The sequence below is a fragment of the Vicugna pacos genome, chromosome 28, assembly GCF_048564905.1.
Source record: "Vicugna pacos chromosome 28, VicPac4, whole genome shotgun sequence".
Lineage (NCBI taxonomy): Eukaryota > Metazoa > Chordata > Mammalia > Artiodactyla > Camelidae > Vicugna > Vicugna pacos.
In genome coordinates this window covers 7540908-7565689 of record NC_133014.1, presented here as the reverse complement: position 1 = coordinate 7565689, position 24782 = coordinate 7540908, and the positions used below count along the sequence as shown (strand labels likewise).

Genomic DNA, 24782 nt, shown 5'->3' with positions numbered 1-24782 from the left:
ACCTTATCCATATTAAGGGGAGGCAGATATGGGGGAAATTGTTACTAGGGTTTCCATTCAACTTTAGTCTAGCTGAATGACCACTTCTACACATGTTCCATTCTCGATCTGAATGTGTGTTGAAGATATCCTCTTGCAAAAACAACTTTCCAACCAAAAAAGTTACTGTGCAAACACGGCTGCTCCCTAAATGGCCCTACACATAGACCTAGAGACAAAAAACACATTTTCCAAAGTAATAGCCTCTCCCCAAACTGTTACAGCTTTTTTTGGTGGTGTGAAATCTCGTAAGCAGCAGAGGGAGAAAGTATTTCTATCCAATGGTCATCTTTTGCACGCGGCTCAGATATGTGTTACTTTTTGAGGCCATTCCTTTTGCAGGATGAAATTAAATAACTTAAGGAAAATACTTTCCACGTCCAAAAGGTGACCAGTTTACAGTTTGAATTTGAGAGTTTGCAGAATAAGACCTTATTTATATGGGTCTGATTTTATGGACATGGGGGTGACCCCAGACAAAAGTGCTTTTCGGTGATTCCCTGCTGCCTGAATACCAGTACTGTGTTAGGACTTATCACTCAGCTTAAGGATGCTTCCTTTGTTCATCATCTTGACTTTGGTCATCATTCTGAAATATATATGTATAGCAAAATCATCATGTTACACATTTTAAATATCTACAATTGTATTTGTCAATTATTCCTCAGTGAATTTTTTTTTTTAAAGAGAGGATGACCCTGGAAAGGCCACTTCATTGCACACAGGCCTGTGGGCCCAGACAGGTCAACAAAACAAGGGACGAGATGTGGGGTGAGAACATTTCCAGCTCAGTCACAATTTTAAATGACAGCTGAGCTCAGTCCCTGAGTCAGGGGGAAGCAGGAGGGAGTGGTGGTGGCCGGGCAAGCAGGAGAGCACCTGGAGTGTGTGATGGGGTGGCCACTGCACAACTCTGGCCAATTGTTGCCTCCTGGGGTTGGAGGCTTTGATCTGTCTTTTCCCAGGAAACCAAAATTCTGATGCTCACATTAATTATCCTATGTCAGAATAGCAGGAGGACCAAATAAAATACACTTTCTAGCCATTTCTGACTTATGCACCTAGGCTTCCAACCTTTGTGAAACCCTCTTTGTCTTAATGTGAACTAACAGATCTGGTCCTGAGACTTAGTTTGAATCCTAGGGTTTCCATTCGATGTATGTGTTATATGTAAATTTGTGGTATGAATTTTAATAATGTATGTGTTGCATATTAATATACATGTTCTATATTATATTCATATAGGAAGAAATTAGGCCTGGCTTAGTTACCAGTTACACTTAACTCTTAGAAGCCCAGTTTTCACATCTGTAAATTACACATGACATCGGCCACTCTGCAGGGGTGTGGTGAAGATTTATTGCACCCATTCTTTTCCATTGTATCAAATGCCCTGGAGGAAGGTACCTGAAACTGGAGCTTCCTAGGTTTGATATTTGTTCAGAATCTTGTCCTTAAAGCAGAAGAAGGTGGACAGGAATGGGATCAGGGGATGGTGGACCTGGGGGCAGTCTGGAGCAGTCACAGAAGGGAACCCTGATGACTGGACACATTTCTGCATCCTCAGGTCTCCTCTTTTCATGACGGGATGAACCTTTGTGAACGCTGGTGTGATGCGGTGTCCTCTCCAGGACCAGTCCTTTAAGATTGGATAAAAGATGAGTAGAAAGTGCTCATGGCAGGAAGGGGCTGGGAAGCCACACCCCAAGGCAGGAAGTGACCCAGTCAGCGGGGAGGGTGGCTTCTCCCCTCCTGCGTGCTTTGCAGCCTCAGCTGGTTCAGCCCTCCTGTATCCCTAAAGTTGACCCTGGCCCAGACCCATCCAGATGCTGGGGTGATCCCACTGCGTTCCAGTTAATAAGAGCAGATTATAGTCAATGTGTTAAATACAGTTTGAACTTTGCAAAAAGAAAGCACATATGTAGGCATGTGGGCATGGAGACCATCCTGTGTGGAATACACCAAAATCTGGCTGGGGAGAGGTGGATGGGAGAGTTCCACTTTTATCTTTATGCTTGTCCAATGGACACTTTTTCCCAGGACCCATGAAGTCCCAGATCTGTCAGGCCTTCCCAGTCTGGATTCACAGCTCCTCTCAGCACCATTCAGTTTCTGAAAGTCTCTTGACTCTGCACAGCGTCTCCCTGTCCTGTGCCTCTTCTCGAGTTGAGCCTACCACCCCTTCCTTGTTCTCCCCCCACCCTGGCATGTAAAAGAATCCAAGGTCCACTCCTCAGCCCCACCCTCCCTCCTTTTTCTCCCTGAGCGCCCTCCCCCTTTCCACCAGCTCATCCCTCCCTGCATGCTCCTGCCCCCAGCAGACCTCTCGGTGAGCTGGCACCCTGCCCCCATCGCGCTGCATCTTCACCTATCATCCCCCACTGAACACCAGCCATCATAGAACCAGCCCAGAGGGCTCTCTCAGTACATGTTACACACTGGTTCCTGTCCTTTTTCTCCTCTCAAACCAGACTCATCCTTTTTCTCCAAAACACATCTTTTCCTCCCGTGTCTCCATCTGAGGGATAGGACCTTCTTGCTCACAGCGGCTGAGGCTGGAGTTTTGGTCCTAGCCTTAGCACCTCTCCCTGCCTCCCCTGCACTTGGAGTCAGTTGCCAACTCCTATCCGTCTGCCTTTCATAAACCATACAGGCATTTTGTCTCATTTCTCCTGACTCCTCAGGAGGGCAACCGTCACAGTCTCAGCCTCTGGTAAAACATTACCGAAACCACTACAACTAGAACCAAAAACTGGAATGTGTCCAGAGCTAAAAAATTAGTCTTCATCAGACAGAAGGAGGACTGGGGAGTGGCAGGTGTGGGGGACACTGCATCTCCTGTGAGCGATGAGCCCCAGACTCCTCAGCCTGGGCCTCAATTGGCCTTGGGTGTGCAGCTTCCGGCCTCACCAGCATTGCCTCATGACGCTTTCCCTCAAAAACACCATGAACATTCCTGCTTCTCCTTCCTCAGTGCTATTCAGGAAAACACAACTTTAAATTATAAAGGGTGTTAAAAGGAGACAGAAGGCCCCAAATGGAATCATTTGTGCTGAACCCCACGTCAGCAAACTGAGACGGAATACCTAACAGCAGTCTCGACTCCCCCAGGAATATGACCTTTAACCAGTCCCCCTGGAGTTACCTGGGTGGCAGTAGTGAGGTAACCTGCCCTTCGGTTCCCACAGAAGGGAGACCTTGCCTGAAACAATGCATTCCTTAAAAATGATTTCGTTTTTCTGCCCCTTTCTGCCTTTGGCAAATTTCTTTTCCTATAGTTTGGCCAAGCTCCTTTCTATTGCCAAGTGGAATGCTGCCTGATTCCAAGATATTATTTAATAAAGCCAATTTGATCTTTAAATTTACTCGGTTGAATTTTTATTCCTTAACAGATTTATGGGCAGCAGTGGGACCAAGGAAAATGTCTGATGGCTTCAGGGACAATGAGAAACATACCCATGGTCCCCGTGAACCCCTCTGAGTTCACTGTCTCCCTCACTGTTCTGGAAGCTGTGGGTAAGCTCCCTCTCAGTTCTGAGCTCTGCTCTCTTTTCATCAAGTCCCCTATCCAGTGGGCTTTCCAGCCCAGGGCTTAGCAGTGCAGCTGGAACCAGAAGAGGGTTCCATCCAGGACCCGAATCTCCAGCCTTAGGTCAGCTCACAATTCCCCAGTTGTTTAGCATTCCTTTCCCTGGTTCCACATATAGGAGTCTGCTGGCTGAGTCCACACTGGGAATTGCTGGTGGTATGCATGGCCTCCTCTTGGCCAGGCCACAGTAACACCTTGTGGTTACTGCTGGTCTGTTAAGGTGTACATGTTTGTCTCATTTTGTGTAAAGGCCATTGTTAATAGGGATCTCAGAGGCCAAAAACCTGCAAAAATTGGTGGGCATAGATCAAGTACTCAAAAGGTGTTGGAGAAAGTGGGGCCAAGAAGGCGGAGTAGAAGGACGCTTGTAACACACCCTCTGCCACAAATACACCAAAACTCACATCCATGGACTCACCCAGCCATCCAGAGCACCTGCCAAACTTCAACAGAACATTGCCCTCTTCAAAAGACAAAGACACCATGAATATGGTAGGAGAAAAGGAAAAAAGAAAGAAGAAAAAGCAAAACAGTGCGAGACTGGTCCCACGGGGAGGGAGTGGCAAAGGAGGACTGGCACTCATTTGCTGGGTCTCCCCCCTCCAACGGAGAGGCCAGTGACACGGAGGGGGAGCCTCCGAGGCTCAGATCTGCCTGGAGCAGCCCTTGACCGACAGAACTAAGTTAAACAGGCACAGAGGGTCCCTGTGACTCCCAGCCTGAGACGCGAGCCGGCAGCTGGGGGCTGGGACAGGCCGCCCAAGCCAGGCGGAGGACGGGGGCAGCTGCGCTGAGGCAGCCCCAGGCACTGTAGGATGCTGTGCACCGTGGCCAGGAGGGGATACAGAGCAGAACAACCTGGGCCCCCCATAAATTACAAAAAAAAAAAAAAAAAAAGGAAAGCAGCATGGCTGGTATGCCCTGGGTGGAGGGGAGCCATAGCCTTTGTCTCCTCAGACCTGTAGCACCATGACTGGCGCTACTTGGGAGAGGAGAGGCGGGGCGCAGCCACGGCCGCCATCTCCTCCTGTGCGCGCTGCCTGGGCGGGGGCAGGGCCGAGGCCGAGCCCTGGATCCGCACCTAGGGCTCCGCAACCTCCTAGGCAGGACTGACACTTGTTTACAGCCCAAGGCAGATAGAATCTTCCTGCCCTGGTGCCTCACAGGAGTCGCACCGCCAAGACAAACAAGGAGCTGAGTTTCGGCACGGAGCAGGTGCGATCTGTTGCACGGTCTTCCCTGAGCCCATCTACAGAATGCCCACCCGAGGCGGAGCAGGCAGCTGCACAGAGCAGCGGACCGCCTGGTGCCTGGAGAGGTGCAGGAATGCAGCACCTGACCACAGTGCTGGGAGAGGGCGCGATCCACCCACCTACCTCGCCTGAGCACAGCATCTGACTGCAGCATCGGGAGGGGGAATGACCTGCCCACCCACCATGTAAGAGCGCAGCACTTGACCCAGTGTTGGGAGGGGGTGCAATCTGCTTGCCGACAGGCCCTGCGAGCAGCATAGAGGAGGGCGCCAATGGAGGGCCTCTGGAAACAGCAAGCTGAGTTCGCGAAACAGGGTGAAGACAGAAAAATCTCTCAAAAAAATCATTAAGAGTGCACAGTCTCCAGGAGAACACACCTCTTTTTTGTTTAAATCTTTTTTTATCTGTTCTATTTTCTATTACCTTTTTAACCTTTACTTTTTAAATAATTGTCAATGTCTACAGTTTTAATCCCTTTTAAATTTTTCTTTTAAAATCTTTTTATTATTATTATTTTTAAAAATCCACCTCATTTCATTTTTACTTCTCTGGGTTTTGATATCCTGTTACTGATTATACACAGGTTTCAAATATTGTTTTCTGATTTTTTTTCTCCTTTTTTAAAGGTTTTTAAAAGAATCTCAACTCAATTGTTATTCTGTTTCAGCTTGCTCTTCTGTAATTGATTATACACTGTTTTCAAACCTTTTTTAATCCATTTTTTTAAATTCTCTCTCTCTTTTTTAAAGTTTTATTCCTGCATAGGCTTTAGATAGATAAATAAATAAACTCCTTAAGGACCACAATAGATAACAGATACTCCTTAAGCCACAGTGCCAGAGAGATATGAGCAATATGAAGAAGTAGAGGAACCATGCTCAATTAAAAGAGCAAGACAAATCCCTGAAAGAACGATCAATGAAATAGACATTGATGGCCTACTAGATCAAGATTTCAAAAAAGGAGTGATCAAAGTACAGAAGGAACTAAATAGATAGTGTTTAGAGATATAAAATATGTCAAAAATGAAATTGAAGCTATAAAGAAGAGCCAAGTAGAATTGGTAAACTCATTTGCTGAGATGAGAGCTGATCTAAAGGTTGTACAAAGCATGCTAGATACTGCAGAGGAAAAATAAGTGACCTAGAAGACAGGACAACAGAAAGCACCCAATCAGAACAGCTGAGAGAAAAACAATGAAAACAATATAAGGGACCTATGGGACAATATAAAGCATGCCAATCTACGCATAATAGGGGTTCCAGAAGGGTAAGAAAGAACAAAGGGGATTGAAAAGGTATTGGAAGAAATCATGACTGAAAACTTCCCAAACCTAAAGAAGGAATCAGATATCCAACTACAGGAAGCTCAGAGGGTCCCAAACAGGAAGAACCCAAACAGACCCACACCAAGACATATCATAATCAAGATGGCCAGAGTCAAGGATAAAGAAATTATCCTAAAGGCAGCAAGAAAAAACAAAGAGTGAGTTACAAGGGAACCCCCATAAGGTTCTCAGCTGATTTCTCTACACAAACACTATAGCCAGAAGGGAGTGGCAAGATATATTCAAACTCCTGAATGAAAAAATATGTAGCCTAGATATTTTATCCAGCAAGGCTATCCTTTAGAATAGAAGGAGAGATAAAGAATTTCACAGACAAGCAAAAACTAGAAGAGTTTAGCAACACTAAATGCATGCTAAAAGAAATATTGATAGGTCTACTCTAAATAGAAAAGAAGCAGAATGCTACAAAAATGAGAAACTCATAACTGGAAAGATGATAACTATCATGAATTACAAATAGAATAAACACAAAATTGTAAAAGAAGACATCTAAATCATTAAGAGTGGAAGAGGGAAGCAAGAAAATATAGAGTTTTTTTTTTCTTTTTAAAATTTTTTGTTCTTGGTAGGATGGGTTTGAGCTTATATTACTATCTGTTTAATACAAACACTTATAGTAATGGGTTAATAGACTTACAAAAAAGTGTAACCACAAGCCAAAAACTTACAAGGGAGTCACAAAAACTAAATAAAAATCCAAGATAATACAAAGGGAAATTACCAAAACACAAAAAGAAGAAGAAAGAAACAAAGAGGAAATACAAAATCAACTGCAAAAATAAGTTCAAAATGGCAATAAACACACATCTATCATTAATTACTGTAAATGTTAATGGACTAAATTCTCCAGTCAAAAGACATAGAGTGGCAGACTGGATAATAAAGCAAGAACCTTCAATATGCTTCATACAAGAGACCCACTTTAGGGAGAAGGACACACATAGATTGAGAGTGAAAGGATGGAAAAGGATATTCCATGCAAATTGACAAGCCAAAAAAGCAGGTGTAGCAGTACTGATTTCAGACAAAATAGACTTTAAAACAAAAGCCATAACGAAAGATAAAGAAGGATATTTTATAATGATTAAAGGAGTAATACAAGATGAGAATATTACACTCATTAATATATATGCACCCAATATAGGACCACCTAAGTACATAAAACAATTACTAACAGAGATAAAGAGGGAAATTGATGGGGATACAGTCATTGTCAGAGATTTTAACACCACATTAACATCACTAGACAGATCTTCCAGACAGAAAATAAATAAGGCAACAGAGAAATAAAATGATACAATAGAAAAATAAGATTTGGTGGATATTTTCAGGGCATTATACCCCCCCCCAAAATAGGAAATACATTCTTTTCAAGTACACATGGAACATTTTCTAGGATTGATCATGTACTTGGGCACAAAAGAAGCCTCAACAATTTTAAGACGATAGAAATTATCTCAAGCATCTTTACTGACCACAGTGCCATGAAACTAGAAATCAACTACAGACAAAGAAGAAAAAAAGAAAGGCATGGAGATTAAACATGCTATCAAAAAACCAATGCGTCCATGATGAAATTAAGGTTGAAATTAAAAAAAATACCTTGAGACAAATGATAATGAAAACATAACCGCACAAAATTTATGGGACACAGCAAAGGCAGTGCTGAGAGGGAATTTTATAGTGATACAGGCCTTCCTCAAAAAAGAGCAATCTCAAATAGACAATCTAACCCACCAGCTAAAAGAATTAGAAAAAGAAGAGCAAAAAACCCCCACAAAAGTCAGCAGAATGAAGGAAATAATAAAGATCAGGGAAGAAATAAATAATATAGAGATGTAGAAAACAATAGAAAAAATCAATCAAACCAAAAGCTGAGTTTTTGAAAAAGTAAATAAAATTGAGAAACCCCTGGCCAAACTCACAAAGAAGAAAAAAGAGAGAGCACAAATAAGCAAAATAAGAAAAGAAAATGGAGAAATTATAACAAATAACATAGAAATACAGAATATCACTTGAGAATATTATGAAAAATTATATGGAAACAAAATGGATAACCTAGAGGAGATGGACAAGTTTCTGGAAACATACAGTCCACCAAGACTGAATCAAGAAGAAACTGACCACTTGAACAAACCGGTCACTAGAAATGAAATCGAAATAGCAATAAAAAAAAAAAAACCTCCCTACAAATAAAAGTCCAGGACCAGACAGCTTCACCAAGGAATTCTACAAAACATATAAAGAAGAACTCATACCAGTCTTTCTCAAACTCTTCCAGACGATTGAAAAGGAGGGAATACTCCCAAACTCATTCTATGAAGCCACCATAACCCTGATACCAAAACCAGGCAAAGACACCACCAAAAAAGAGAATTACAGACTAATAACATTGATGAACATAGATGCAAAAATCCTCACCAAAATATTAGCAAATAGAATCCAACAACACATAAAAAAGATTATACATCATAATCAAGTGGGGTTCATCCCAGGGACACAAGAGTGGTTCAACATATGCAAATCAATCAATGTAATACATCACATCAACAAGAGAAAGGACAAAAATCACATGGTCATCTCAATAGATGAAGAAAAAGCTTTTTTAAAATTCAACACCCATTTATGATAAAAATTCTCACCAAAGTGAGTATAGAGGGAACATATCTCAACATCATAAAAGCTATATATGACAAACCTACAGCCAGCATAGTACTCGACGGTGAAACAGTCAAAATCTTCCCGCTAAAATCTGGGACAAGACAAGGATGCCCATTATCACCACTCCTATTCAACATAGTCCTGGAAGTCCTAGCCACAGCAATCAGTCAAGAGAGAGAAATAAAACGGATCCAAATTGGAAAAGAAGAGGTAGAAGTGCCACTATATGCAGATGACATGATACTATATTTAGAAAACCCTAAAAGGTCCACACAAAAACTACTAGAACTAATTGAAGAATTCAGCAAGGAAGCAGGTTACAAGATTAATGTTCAAAAATCAGTTCCATTTCTTTACACTAACGATGAATCAACAGGAAAAGAAAGTAGAGAAACAATCCTCTTTAAAATAGCACCCAATAAAATACCTAGGAATAAATCTAACCAAGGAGGTGAAAGACTCACACATGGAGAACCGTAAAACACTGATTAAGGAAATTAAAGAAGACTTTAAAAAATAGAAATAAATCCCATGCTCCTGGATTGGAAGAATCAATATTGTTAAAATGGTCACACTGCCCAAGGCAATCTACAGATTTAATGCAATCCCTATCATATTACCCAGGACATATTTCACAGAAGTAGAAAAAATCATAATAAAATTTATATGGAACCACAAAAGACCTAGAATTGCCAAAACATTACTGAAGAAGAAGTAAGAGGCTGGAGGAATAACTCTCCCAGACTTCAGACAATACTATAGAGCTACAGTCATCAAGACAGCATGGTATTGGTACCAAAACAGACATATGGACCAATGGAACAGAATAGAGAGCCCAGAAATGAACCCACAAACCTTTGGTCAACTAATCTTCGACAAAGGAGGCAAGAATATACAATGGAATAAAGACAGTCTTTTCAGCAAATGGTTTTGGGAAAACTGGACAACAGCATGTAAATCAAAGAAGGTAAAACACTCCCTTATACCATACACAAAAATAAACTCAAAATGGATCAAAGATTTAAACATAAGACAAGATACAATAACCCTCCTAGAAGGAAACATAGGCAAAACATTATCTGACATACATCTCAGAAATGTTCTCCTAGGGCAGTCTACCCAAGCAATAGAAATAAAAGCAAGAATAAACAAATGGGACCTAATTAAACTTACAAGCTTCTGCACATCAAAGGAAACCATAAGTAAAACAAAACGACAACCTACGGAATGGAAGAAAATTTTTGCAAATGAAACTGTGAAAGGCTTGATCTCCAGAATATATAAGCATCTCATACAACTTAATAAGAAAAAACAAACAACCCAATCCAAAAATGGGCAGAAGACCTAAACAAGCAATTCTCCAAGGAAGACATACAAATGATCAATAGGCACATGAAAAAATGCTCAGTATCACTAATTATGAGAGAAATGCTAATCAAAACTATGATGAGGTATCACCTCACACCAGTCAGAATGGCCGTCATTCAAAAGTCCACAAATGACAAATGCTGGAGATGCTGTGGAGAAAAGGGAACCCTCCTTCACTGCTGGTGGGAATGCAGTTTGGTGCAGCCACTGTGGAAAACAGTATGGAGATTCCTCAAAAGACTAGGAATAGATTTACCATAAGACTCAGGAATCCCGCTCTTAGGCGTATATCCAGAAGGAACCCTACATCAAAAAGACAGCTGCACCCCAGTGTTCATAGCAGCACTATTTACAATAGCCAAGTCATGGAAACAGCCTAAATGTCCATCAAAGGTGAGTGGATAAAGAAGAGGTGGTATATTTATACAATGGAATACTACTCAGCCATAAAAACTAACAACACAACACCATTTGCAGCAACATGGATGTTCCTAGAGAATGTCATTCTAAGTGAAGTAAGCCAGAAAGAGAAAGAAAAATACCATACGAGATTGCTCATATGCGGAATCTAAAAAAAAAACCAAAAAACCATAAATACAAAACAGAAACAGACTCAGACATAGAATACAAACTTGTGGTTGCCAAGGGGGCAGGGGGTGGGAAGGGACAGACTGGGATTTCAAAATGTAGAATAGGTAAACAAGTTTATACTGTGTAGCACAGGGAAATATATACAAGATCTTGTGGTAGCTCACGGAGAAAAAAATGTGACAATGAATATATGTATGTTCATGTATAACTGAAAAATTGTGCTCTACACTGGAATTTGATACAACATTGTAAAATGACTATAACTCAATAAAAAAAAGTTTAAAAAAATAAAATGAAAATAAAAATAAATAAAATAAAACAAAAAAACAAAAGCTGTTGGAGAGCTTGACACCAAACACAAAGACTCCTGTGTTAGGATAGGTTGGTGACAGAACAGGTTAGATTGCCACTAGGTCATCTGCTAACCTCAAAAACATTTGCGTGCAATGAAGTACTCTGTAAAACATTGCACAATCTCCAACCCATGGGCCGTTTTAGGTATTAGTTCAACTCTGAGAAACCCAAAGACTTAGTGAATGGGTTCTTCAAGTGCACCCCCTTCTGGCACCCCTGCTTATTTTATGTCTAAAAACTATGGTCCCCAAAGCTATAAATAGCTACCAAAAATGGCCTCAAATAAAGACAATGTAGAATTTTGTGTCCTGAGAACCTGTCACATTGCGGACTCAAAAATATGGCTGGACAGAAATGTGGGTTCCACCCCTTTTCTGGCTAAGAGTCCTACCAAACTGCCTTCAAGGGAATTACAACCTAGAATCACAATGGCCATGACGAGGAACATTCCAGTTAGATGAGATCATTTAAGAAGTGCACTGGAAAGTACGGATTTCCCAATTAAATGAACAGAATGAGATACCTATTTTAACTGGTGTGCAAAAACTTCCAAAATGCTTCAAGGTTCCAAAATAGCTTCACTGAAAGATCTGTCATAAAAGGCTAATGAAAAATTAAAGATACAAAACACTCCTAAAATGAAAGACTGTAAGATTGAAGTAACTCCTATTGCTCCCCAAAATCTCCTTTTACTTCAGCACTCATTCTAGTAAATCCTTTGTCTAAATCGCCTTTCCACTCTGAAGAGTCTGTTAAAATGTAAGGCTTAAGCAGGCGATCTGGCTCTGAAATGAAACTAGAATCACAAAGCAAAGCGAAAGTAAGGCTTTGCTGTAGGAGCAGACCAGCAACACAGCAGCTGCTGGCTTGCAGAAGCCAACAAACACCTGGCCTTTGACAATAGACCAGGAACCGTAGGCCAGGCAGACAAGCAAATGGACAGTCGCCCCACACCTTCTAGGCACTAAATGCCCCCTAATGCTTTAAAGGTCACCAATCAAAACTAACCACCACCACCCTCCCCCCATCCCCACGACCCCGCACCCAAGCCCTTTATGCTTGACTGGTTGATATTTCAATAAAATGCTGGGGTTGCCAGGGGTTGGGGGGTGATCTGGGTCCAGTGCACTCCTGGCCTCAGATCGGCTGGTGGAGTGCTTGCCTGGGTCCCCACCCATCCGGAGCCCCTCTGCCTGCACTTGAACTCTTGGCCCTCAGCTCCTTCTTCACTCCACACACAAGCAACAGGGGACACAACGTCCAGGGAATCCGCGTGCACTCAGTGGCCGTCAGGAAACAAGGCACCTGACAGGTGTTTTAGGATCCCCAGATTTGTCGGGCTGGAGACACTCGGAACCCCGGAAAGGCTTGATCACCCTCGGCCAGGCAGAGATATCCAAGCCTGACATAAAATGGTTACCTTTTAAAATAATACCATCTGAAGCTCCATGGTCAAAGGCCAAACCAAGGGCCATAGTTAAAAAATTTCTTAAACCCAAGTAGGATCCTCTAAAATTTTTATAAATGGATTACCTCCTGAGATTAATGGATAGATAAAAAGAAAAATAAAATAAGATGGGAGGCCACTGGTCTGGCTGAACTCAAAGGAATTTTTGTTTTTCGGCCTTTTCTCCTAAAAAAATAGAACAATATACCCAGAGGGGAAGAAGCAAATTGGAGCTAACATAATTAGATCAGAAGATCATTTCTGGTGTCATTTAAGTTATAATCCAATTCCTTGTGGAATCAGAAGCAACTCTCTTTGTCTTGAAAATCTCTACAAAACTAGAAATGCAATCCTAGAAGCAATTTAAAGCCCACTTAACTTTACCAATCCCCAAACCTCACCTATTCTTCTCAGAATGCTTGGGTAAAAGATCAGGTTATTGGAAACAAAATTGTCCTTTACTTAAGAAAAAGAAGTAAAAAATTTTACGGGTAATTATCCTAGACTTCTGATAATAGACATGCATACCCAAAAACTGAGGGAAAAAACTTGCATCCTATCTCTGTTCCTTGAAGTTGTAAATCTTATCCTGTCTTTGAAATGTAAACACAGTTCACTATCTCCTGAGACTAAAGGAAACGTAAAAAAGAGAAAAGAGATCTTTTTAAAAAACAAACTGCTATCAAGTCTCCACGGCCACAGCTTCTATAAGATGGCTTGTGCAGGGAAAATACAAATCTTAAAAGTCTTCTCCACAAACAGTAAAAAGCTTGAGCCAGCTGAGTAGATAAACTGAATTTATTCCAACTCTTATTTCTAAACCAGTGAATTCTTATTGTTATACCTGACTCATGGCTAAAAGTTTTCAATGAAAGCTGTAAGATCTCTGTTTATGTTTGTATGTTTATGGATGTATGTTTTAGATATGGTATTTTTCTGTTTCTGAATGGTGTTACTAAAATTAATTTGTAAAAGAGCTCTATTTAATTGGCTTAAACAAGCACCTGTATAAATTCAGTATTCATTAAAATGTTCAAAAATTTCCAAAATTTTCAAGTTCACATGATCCAGGATGATTTTCAGTAAATAAAGGCTAGTCTAAATTCACTGATCCTATTTAGTCAAATGTTCAAATCTATTTCATATTTTTGACAAACTTCCCAAAATTCAAATTCTAAATGAAGTCTTTTATGACCTAATGGTAACTTTGGGATTTTCCAGAAGGACCCTGGAACATCTCAAATATTTGTTCTCTCTTTTTGTAAAAAGAAATAGTAAACCAATTGGGCTTATTTGATCTGGTAAATTACCGGGGAAACACTGTCAAGTAAGTGATTATTTTTGTGTGGATATACGTTATTAATATGTGTTCTAGAAACTATATGAAATTTCTAAAATTCTGATATGTCCTGATATAATGTTATCAGTCGTAATTCGAGTTATTATCTTAAAATGTTGCGTGCCACAGAAATAACCAAATTTCCTTGTCGATTCCATTATAATGACCTCTCATCAGATCTTTAAAATGGGCATTTTTAAGTCTTCTGTCATTTACAAAGAGTTACTGTTTCACTCTGATGCTTTTGCAAAAGTGTTCCTGCCAAAGTGCTTCATCTTCAAGAAGATTCATGGAAACGACTTCTGACAAGTACAGGTTTCTGATAAATTTAAGATCGTAAATCTGAACTGGGTAAGAATTTCCAGAACTAATGGGAAAACTGGATTCAAACAGAACAGAAAATGAATAAAAAGGAACTGAATGAACTGAGGAGGATAATCACAACTTTTACAACTTTTTGTTTTAAAAAACATGGTTGGTTCATTAATGTTTTGCTTTTCCAGATTTAAAGAAACTTCTTCTCTCAAGTTATCCATGACTTACAACAATTTGATAAGATATACCTTTGTAAACAAAGATGAAGCAATTACCTTTCTCCCTTTTGATTCCTTTAAAATTTGGATGCTATTAAGTATCCTTTTCATGGCAATATAGTTAGTTGCTTGCATTAAGTTCAATAAAAAGCTTTTCTCCATGTAACAGGACACCACTGGAAATATTGGCTACATTACCAAAGCCATGACTGGATTGTCATATGTGAGAAAGATTCACATAGATTCAGATATGACCAGAGAGCTTGAAGGAATTTAAGGTTGACTTTATGGAGCAAAAGGGAGCCTGGGTCCCCAATACTTTATGAAGCTGCCACACCTGCTTTGAATTGCCCAACTTTAGATTTCTTGAGATTTCAAGATTTCTCGAGAAATCAGTTTTCTTCAGGTTTAAAAGAAGAGAAAACAAACAAACAAAAAACTTATCAGTGATTCCCAGCTTAGGCTGTCCACTAGACTCACCAGAGGAGCTTTAAACATTGTTGCTGCCTGGATCTCACCTCAAAAGATGCTGATGTAATTGATATGGGGTGTAGCCCAGGCACGCAGTTAAACATACTTTTTAAAAATGCTTTCAGTCGATTCTAGTGTGCAGCAAAAGTTCAAGTCATTGCTTTGCAGGTTTTTAAATTTTTAAATTTTTTTTTTAACAAATTCAGAGGCTCACAGATACAACCTCCTTTCACTGGGGAACTGCCTCCCAGTGTGTTTCTAGTTAGAACGATGATCCAGAGCTGTGGATGTGGGGCACACGAGACCCTGCTTAGAACTGGAACAAGGGGTGGACATACCAGTTAACTGGGGCCAGCGAGACAAGACTTTTAGAAGCAAATGGAAAATAACTTCGTGAACTTGGGGTAAAGATTTCTTAAACAAAATACAAAAGCACTAACCATAAAAGAGAAAAATCAAAAGGTTTCTCTTTTCATTTTACTTTCATTAAAATTAAAACTTTCTGACAAGTACTGATCAAAAGATACTGAAAGGAGAACGCAAGGGAAAGCCACACGTGGGAGAAGGAATGTGTCCTACATGCGTCCGGCAAAACTGATACCCTGAGAGCACGACGAACTTCAGTCAATCACCAAGTAAGAGGCAGTCAACCCAACAGGCAAGGGGGCTAAAGACTTGAGCACGCGCTTCATGAAATACAACATCCAAATGGCCATGAATGTATGAAAAGGGGTCCAATCTCCTTAGTCATTAGGAAGATGCAAAGTAAAACTATAATGCGATACCACTGCATACCCACTGTAGAACAGTGTAAAATGACTACAACGAAGAAATCTGACAATGCCCCATGTTGCTGAAAACGTGGAGTACCTGGAAATCTCCACACTGCTGGGGGGAGGGTAGTTAATGCCATTGCTTTGGAAAATTGGCTTTATCCACAAAAGCGAAGTCTTAAATCTTTTGAAGGGAGAAACGTGAAAGAATGTTTGGACATCTTTTATAACCACCAAAAATCCCCCTTCCTACCCCCAAATTCTAAAAAGAAAGGAAGGGAGGGAGGGAGGAAGGATAGAAGGAAGAGAGACAAATTGCGAACTTGGACACAAGTCAAAGCTGGAGGACCAAGTAAATTGGGCTCTGTTTATAGCAGTGGTGCATGGCAGTGCTATCCTGGCTGGGAACCGGAAGTATCATCCAGTATAAATTAAAAGGTATAAAATAAGTATCATTTTATAAAATAAAAGGTCTCTAGGAACACACCCCTGACATAAAATGCGACTGCTGTGTACTGGTTTATATGAGTATCATGTGCTCTCACTTCTCTGTAATAATTAGGACAACTTTATTGCAAGTGGTAGAACCCAACTAGAACAAAATTTAGCAAAAAGGGGGATTTTAGGGAAGACGGCCAGGTTACAATCTGCGGGAGAGTAGGAATGAAAATGAGCCTCAGGAGCAGCAGGACCCAAGCACTCCTGGGATGCCCTCACCCCCTCGCTCCACATCTCCCCGATGTGGCTTCACACTCCTTGCTAACTGCACACCTGTCTCTGTCTACACAGTCCTATGTTACAATTTCATCCATTGGGAAGACACTCATTCTTTTTCATTTCCAGTGTTAAAATTCCAGAGAAGGAGGGCGATTAACTCAACATGGGTCAAGACCCATCCCTGGATCACTCACCTGTGGCCCCGGGGTGGGGCCTGACAAAGGCATTATGAATGTCCAGCTCTGGCCAGGGGCCCAGTTCTGTCCCAGTGGACTGTGGCTGGGAGACAGATTTTCCTGAGTTATTATGAGGATGGGGTGGGCGTGAGGGGAACCAACGACAAGATTATAGAGCCCCCGATGAGCAGGGGTGCACACTCACTTCAGGGAAGTTTAGAGTTTACTATTAAACACCAAGTCCTAGGACTCTGTTGTTCAGTAGGACCCTTCCTCCACTGCAGCCTCCCTGGGGACTGGAGTTGGAAAAAATCAGCCAAAAAAAAGCCCCCACTATACCCTTGGAGACATACCCACAGGGAGCCTGGGATGCCTAAAACAACAGACCGCCCCACCGTGTCCGCTATAAACTGTAACGCAGATCACGGGATTGTGAAGCAGTGTGTACTCAGAATTCAAAATGTCAACCATCGAGATGTGACAGGCATCAGAACACATAGACCATATAGTGTGCCCTAAAACAGAACTTAAGACGTGCTGGATGACACGCAGTTTCAAAGTGTGGGGGCAACCAAAACATGCTCTAATCTACGAGGGCACGAAAGCACAGCAGGCCCAAAGCACGTCCGTCCTCGGGGGACCGTCCACGCGGGAGGTCCCAAACACCAAACGCCGGTCAGTGGATGTCACCCAAAATAAAACGTGGAGGCAAAAATGGGTGCCCACAAATATAAAATACAGTCTTTGAATGCCCCTTATCTTCAAAAGTGGGGACCAGGCTGCTCCCCTGTTCCCGACAGAGAATTTTGAAATGTCTGTGTTGGTGTTATTAGCTGCAGAAATCTAGAGAGTCCCATAAGCTCCAAGCCTGGGGGGACAAAACCCTTAAAGAACAATCTCTGTGCATGTGCTGGGTCTCTCTGAACAGCAGTCAAGCTGCACTTTGTATCACGTTTCGTCTACCAAGTTAAGAGCATTTTACAGGAAGTTGTTCTTCCTGTATTTTTACTGGTAAAGTCGATGCACTGTGGCAGAACCCAGTCCGATCCCTGCCATCCCGGTGTGGCCCCAGAGAGCACAGACTTCCTGTTGCACGTCTGGGTTTTTGCACAGATGGAAGCAAATGTTGCTTCACTGTTTCTCAGTTCATTTCCTGAAAAGACAGCCGTCTTCTTTCAATTCCTTAACAAATCCTTTAATGTCTTTTATAGCCCATACTGTAGTTCCTCAAATTTTGACTTTGGTGCATCAATAAAGAAGCGGTCTGGATCTGCTTCTGAAGGATGATAAGTCAATTTGTGACTTCATCAATACGATAGAAACAAACACACACAAAATCAAATAAATTGCCTGTCGAACTCAAAAGAGCCAATTATGTAACTGGATTCTACTGAAAGCTTTTGGTTACTTGTGCAGAAACAGTGGAGGTTTCCTCAGGACCTCAGGGCATGCTGTTAAACTCGGAGGGTTGGGTTGGGTGGAGGAGGGCCTTAGGAGGCAGTGGGCCCTCATCACAGAACAAGCCCAGCAAAGGGAAGGTGTCCCCCACCAGGGCAGGCGCGGGGAGAGCTGGGAGCCGTGTGGGGGCCAGGATGCATGGAGACAGATCGGGTGCGCCTTGGACTGCTTGGCGCTGACTTACACGAAAGAAGAGTCCTTCTGGGCCCTCGCCTGGAGTCCTCCTTTCTTCTCTCCTGAGTCCCTGCCATCTTGGCAGTGCCCCACGAGGCAAGGGATAAAACACTGTCTTACAGATGACGGCAGGTGGTCAGAAAAGAGCTGTTACTAACTCCTGTTCACACCTCCTCTCCTCTCTTGGTGTCTGGAGAACGCTGAGAAACACAAAGGACACACAAAGGCATAACAAAGAAGAAGAGGAGTCTGGAATGAATATAAAAGCGGTAAATTGGTGTCTCGTGTTGAAAAGCGTAATGGATATAAATGCTGCACATGACGCAAAGCGTGGTGAGGGGCAGAGAGAACAGAAAGGAACTGGAGAGAAGCAGGAGTGAGTGTCCCTCCCCGCAAAATGTCATGCACACAGGGAAACAAACAAGATTAGAGATTATGAACAGCCTAGTGGAACTGGCCCAATACAAGGGTTCATTCAGACCGCAAATTTAAAAATCAGATTTCCACATTAAAATCTGGGAATCTGACTTCTTCAAAAATCAGAGGATGTGATAACCTCACACGTGCATCCTCACGAGGCAACAACCCACTGGGACTGCCAGGAGCTGCCCCCATGGATGGGGCCCTTTGGAACAGTCTCCACCACTCCTCGTTGTCTTCCTTGTCACCATGGTGACCACTTGGGCCCAACAGCATGTGGATTGGTCACTCCTGGCTGGGACGTCTGAAACATGAATCAAGAGGGTGATTTTGGAACTTCAGCACAAAGCCACTTATGTTGTGGGACCACCATGAATTCTCACGGAAAGAGGATCAGCATAAATCAGTTCCATAAATTATCTGGAGTTCTTCCCTCGGGAGGACCAGGCTGGCTGCGGAATGAATTCATCATCTTCCTGCAGTTGGACGAGGAAGCCTGATGGCAGCGGTTGGCCTCATGCTCTGGGCCCACGTGGAGGAGAGCCAATTCTAGGACGGGGTGTTGACCCTGTACCCAGCTGCTCAGCATGGAGGTCGGGGCTGGTGGGGGCGGGTGCGGATCCTGCCCTGACATCAACCTGCAACACTAGGGTGCCATGGGGAACGCCATGAATAATTCATATCACAAGCTGACTGATGGCCAGGGAGCTTCAGTGGCAATGAATTACCTTGTGTGCATTTCCTGTCTGCCCATCAGTCTCTTCCCCCCACGTCTCTGGCAAGCTGATGAATGAGTGCATTCTCTAATGCCTCTGCTCCAGGAGAGGCAGTTCTTGGGATCCTGGCTCGAGTTTCCAGCGTCTGACTTGCTATTTACAAACTGTACATCATAAGATTTCTAATGACATATGACTTTAAAAAATGCTTCTACCAAAGAGGAATCTGGATGGAAATAGAGGAACAGTGGTCCTTTTAGAGGCTCTGGACACTTGGGCATGTGGAAGTCAGAAGACTTGGGTGTTCTGGTGAGAAAAAAAGTGGTGGTGGCGGGGTGGGGAGGAACACAGACATTTAGAGAACATTCTCGGGCTTGTGTTCTCACTGCTGGTACCATTTTATAGATGAAGAAACAGGTTCTGCAACGGCGTTCTCCCCTGGAAACATAATGTGACATTTGCCACTGAAGATTTTCCAGTAGCCATATTTTTAAAAGGTAATGATAAAAGAGTGAAATGAGTTTTAATGATATATTTTATTTCACTCAACTTATCCAAAGTAATTGTTTACATACCTACTCAATACAAAAAATTATGAATGAGATAGTTCACTTTTTTCCCCCAGACTAAGTGTTTGAAATCCAAGCTTGAGCTCACACCATGGCACCTCTCACTGTGGACCAGCCAGAGTAAGTGCTCAAAAGCCACGCAGCAGGACAGTGCTGTTTGAATCAGCTGTACAGCTCTGAGAAATTGATGCCCTCAAAGATGTGTGGCCTTGGGCAAATTGCTTAACTTCTCTGCTCTCCCATTTCCTTATCATAAAATGTGAAGAATAGTTGGGCTATGCCCAGATTAGGCAGGTCCGCTCAGTCCCTCCTGGGTTTTATGATAACAGATTAGCAGGACACAGTGGTCATTGTTACATAGTGGTGGGGTAACTGCAGGTGCAGACCAATGGCAAAATGACTTATGTGACATCATTACAAGCTGTCTCTGAAATTCAGGGGACATGGCTTGTTAAAGGCAGTTTTCACAATCGTGGGGACTTTGGGATGATGCCAAGAATATTCAAGGCCTGGTCAGCCCCTCCCTGGTCCTCCCAGAAACCTGTCAGAATTCATGGGACAGCAGAATTCTAATGCCACCAGCCACCAGCATTTTCTATGAGGCACTGGGAGATGACAACCTTCTTTAACCTCATCAGGACAAGTTGTAACTTCTCTAAGATTTGTGTGTCGGATGGACACTTGTTTACAAATTATTACTATGTCAAAATAACAAGGCACGTGGGAAAATGCTGAACGCAGCTTATTGGAACATTCAGTTCTTTAGTTTTATTCAGACCAGTGAGGCTGTCTTTTTAATATAAGTATTCAAAGAATTCACACCCTTTAGGCAAAATCTTAAAGGAAGTTAGCTAGAGTAAGAATTTTCTGGAAAGTAGAATAGCTTTGTTACCAAAGGGGAAGTTTATTCTGAGAAAAGCAGAAAGCTCAGGTACGGAATATGATGAAACTTAAAAATACCCCAAGAAGGGACAGCACAGAACTGAGAAGACACGCCTTTGGACCAAGCGACCTGCTTTCACATCTTGGTTTTCCCACCCTTGGCATCGTGACTTTGTTTCCTTGCCTTTAAGATGAGAAAAATATGCACCTTCCAGAGCTAAGGGACGGAATTAGACTCTCAGCATAATAGATGCCAGTTCCCCTTTTTCTCTATATCAGTGAGAATAGACGAAGTGAAACAGTTAAGGGCAAAAAAAAAAAAAAAACACCCAAAAAACAAAAACAGGCAAAAGCTTTTGGCAATTTTGTGTGTTTGCCTTCTTTTGTGGCTTAATTTCTTTTAACAAAATAATAATTGTCTCTTGGATTAGGAAAGTAATGCATTCATTGTTGAATATTTAGAAAATACAGAAACATCTATTTTTTAAATGACCAGTAATTCTACTCTCGTGATAAACACAGTTAATATTTTGGTTTTGTCCTAAGCATGCTTACATGCAAACATGTACGGTGCCTAAAAGTTTGCCACTGATTTCAGTAATTTTAGGAGAATCAAGGTAACGAACGGTAGGAAACTGGTGAAAATCATTCTCAGAACTGCCACAAAGCAAAAGAACTAACCCTAGCCCTGCGGATCCCTCACTACTTAATCCTCCTGAGGAATAAAGATGAAATATTATTCAATATGGTTTGGGAAGTCACACATCCTGTCAGATAAGAAAAACTTTTAACTACTGGTTCTAGATTTGGTAAATCATATGCTGTTATTTACATAATACACTTAAATTTCAACAACGGGTTTTTAACTTGTCCCATACAACAAACCAGAAAAAAAAATTGTGGTTAAAATGTAGTATTAGAAACAAAGAGTCTTTTCAAAGGCTAGTCCTGGGCTGGTAGATCTTAAATTTTCATCAGTGATGATGGAAGATGGAACCTGAATAAATGAATAAAAGAGATGCTCCAGCCTGGGGTTGGAACCTACTAATATCGTAACTGCACATCGAAGATAGGAGACAGAAGCTGAGAAATCAGTAGTCACAGATACAGAGAATGAAGTTTGATAGCATGAGGTTCTTTTAATGATAAAGAACAAGTTAAACCAATGAAAAGTGGGGTGAGCACGCAGTGTAATATGGCATCCCCAAGCACGAGCCACTGTAGAAAGCCAACTTTCCCACAGTTGAGACATCGTAAAGGACTCACTTTATGGGTTTTTTTTTCTATTTTCCATGGAAATTTTTCAAAAAGATATCATTCACATATCTGCTTTCTTAGAGAACTCAACAAGTATAGTTTTGTCTTGATGACTCCGGACGATCATACAGGACCAATTTCAGTTCAATACGTAATTACATTCAGCATCTCGATGTTGTGCCCAAGTACTGCACATTGACACTGAAACATTTTTATTTACTTTAAAACCAGATCTTGAAGACATTAGGCTGAGAAAAAGAAATCAGTCACAAAAGGACCATACATGTGGTGTGGTTCCATTCATATGAAGGGTCCAGAACAGGCAAAGCTATAAAGACAGAAGGTAGACAGGTGGCTGCCTAGGGCTGGGAGGGAGTCGGGCGGGGACAGGAGGATTGCTGGGCATGATGGCTCAAGGGGTGTGGGTTTCTTTTAGGGGTGATTTAATGTTGTAATGAGTGTGGTGATGGATTCACAACTCTGGGAATACATTAAAAGCCATTGCACTGTACACTAAGTGGGCAAATCGTATGGTATGTGACGGACATCTCGATAAAGATGACTTTTAAGAATCCAGGTTGGTGATGTTCTAAGGACAGAGACAGACAACCTCTGAACACGGATGAGGAGGGTGGGGTGACGCCACAGGGCTGGGGGTGGAGCTGGCCAGGCTAATCTCCGACTCATCTCCAAAGGATTCTTCGCGCCTTGATATCCTGCCCTTTGCCCCTCTGCCTCCTGACCCTGTGCCTGCCTGTGCCGGTTCCGTGGTTGTCAGATGCTTCCTACTGGCCCTGGTTCTGGAAACCACAGAGTTGTTCAAAGCCAGGCTCAGGGAAGACTAGGGTTTAATGACAGGTTGTGATACCATCACTGTGATCTTGGACAAATCTGTTACCCTCTCTGAGCCCCAGGTTCCCCATCGGTAAGACTGGGGTGATACTTCCTGGTGGTGTTTTGAGGGTTAAATGAGATAAAGCTTGGAATGTGGCTTGCCTTGTGTCTGACTCACAGGAAGTCTTGGAAAGAATGCTGTGTCTGGGGACAGCAGAGCAGAAGGCTCTAAGGAAAAAGTCACTATGGAGAAAGCCAGGGTCCTCAGAGCATGGCCTTGGTGGCACCTCCTTTGGCTCCTTTGTTGTGTTTCGATTGGTATGGACATGGGTATCAATGAACATTCCTGCCAGATAAGGTGTTACTGAATTACCGGCTTTCCCTAAAACAGTAGAGGGGAAAAGGAATAAACACCAGTTGAGCATTTACTGTGTGTCAAGTGCTTGACATTCAGTATCTCATTTAATTCTTACAAAGCTCTGTGCTATAGATGAGGAAACCAAGGCTCACACAGCTAATCATTATGACAAGGCTACTAAGCACTCTTACAGTGTGCTCAAGTCATGGACTGACTCATCTCACCCTCACTGCCCTGCGAGGTGGTGTGATATTATGGTTTATAGGAAATATATATTTGATCTTCTTCCGTTTCTGGCACAGAACTCTCCAAACTCTTGGTATTTCCGAAGTGTTGAGAATGAAGAAGGCGCCTTCTGTTATATTAATGAGGTGACTTTAGACCTCAGCCAAGGAAGGGGGTGGATTGCCAGGAAAACCAAATGGGTGATTAAAGGATTGGAATTTTCATTCTCAACCCCTGACCTTCTGGGAGGGAAGAGGGGCTGGAGGTTGAATCAGTTGCCAATGGTCAATGAGTTCATCCATCATGTCTATGTGAGGAAGTCTCCAAAAACCCCCAAAGGGATGGGTTTGGAGAGCTTCTGGGTTGAACACGTGGAGACGCGGGGAGAGTGGTGCACCTGGAGGGGGAACAAAAGCTCCACACCCCTCCCCCATACTTGCTCTATGGCATCTCTTCCATCTGGCTGTTCCCAAGTTATATACTTTCGTAACAACCTGCTAATCTAGGAAGTAAGATGTTTCTCTGAGTTCTGTGAGCTGCTAGCAAATTAATCCAACCCAAGGAGGGGGTCGTAGGAACCTCCAACCTGCAGCCAGTCGGTCAGAAGCACAGGTGACAACCCAGGCCTGTGATGGTGTCTGAAGCTGGGGGAAGAGCAGTCTAGTAGGACAGTTTCCCTTAACCTGTGGGACCTGACACTGTCTCTAGGTAGATAATGTCAGAATTGAACGGAGCGACAGGACACCCAGCTGCTGTCAGAGCATCCTCTCCATCCGCTCCCACATTGAAACTGGTCTCAGAACACGAAAAGAGGTAATTAGCATAATTATCCCATTTTACAGATGAGGAAACTGAGGCACAGAAAGTATAACTAACTCACCCAGGATCACATAAATGAAATTTCAGATCTGGGATACAAACAGAAACAAATCTGATTCTAAAGCCCTGTCTCTTCCATGTTTACGCTGTTCACTAAGAACACAGTCGACAGTCCTAGTGGTCCCCGTATCTAACAGGAAGACACGCTGCAGAAGGAGCAGTGTATGGGGTGCTGGACAAACTTAAAGGACAGTGCCTAGCTTCGGTCAGGGAGTGGCCTCTTTGGGAGTAACTGGAGGGGCACAGAGCAGTTTTATCAGGCTCTTCTAAACCTTCCTGAGATAGAGTACCATTTTTCATCTGAAGGCTATTTGTGGTTTTGAGTTTGTCAAAATGGCTCTAAAACAGCTG

The 24782-nt window shown here is 42.3% G+C and overlaps 1 long non-coding RNA gene across 1 annotated transcript; it reads right to left on the bottom strand.

The window, feature by feature from the left end:
- Nucleotides 1-1543: 1543 nt before the first annotated feature.
- On the bottom strand, nt 1544-18922 carry LOC140689985 (uncharacterized). Its single transcript, XR_012065135.1, has 3 exons — nt 18848-18922; nt 18302-18491; nt 1544-1678 (listed from the first exon to the last, which is right to left on the bottom strand). It is a non-coding gene; the product is annotated as an uncharacterized lncRNA (long non-coding RNA).
- Nucleotides 18923-24782: the final 5860 nt, after the last annotated feature.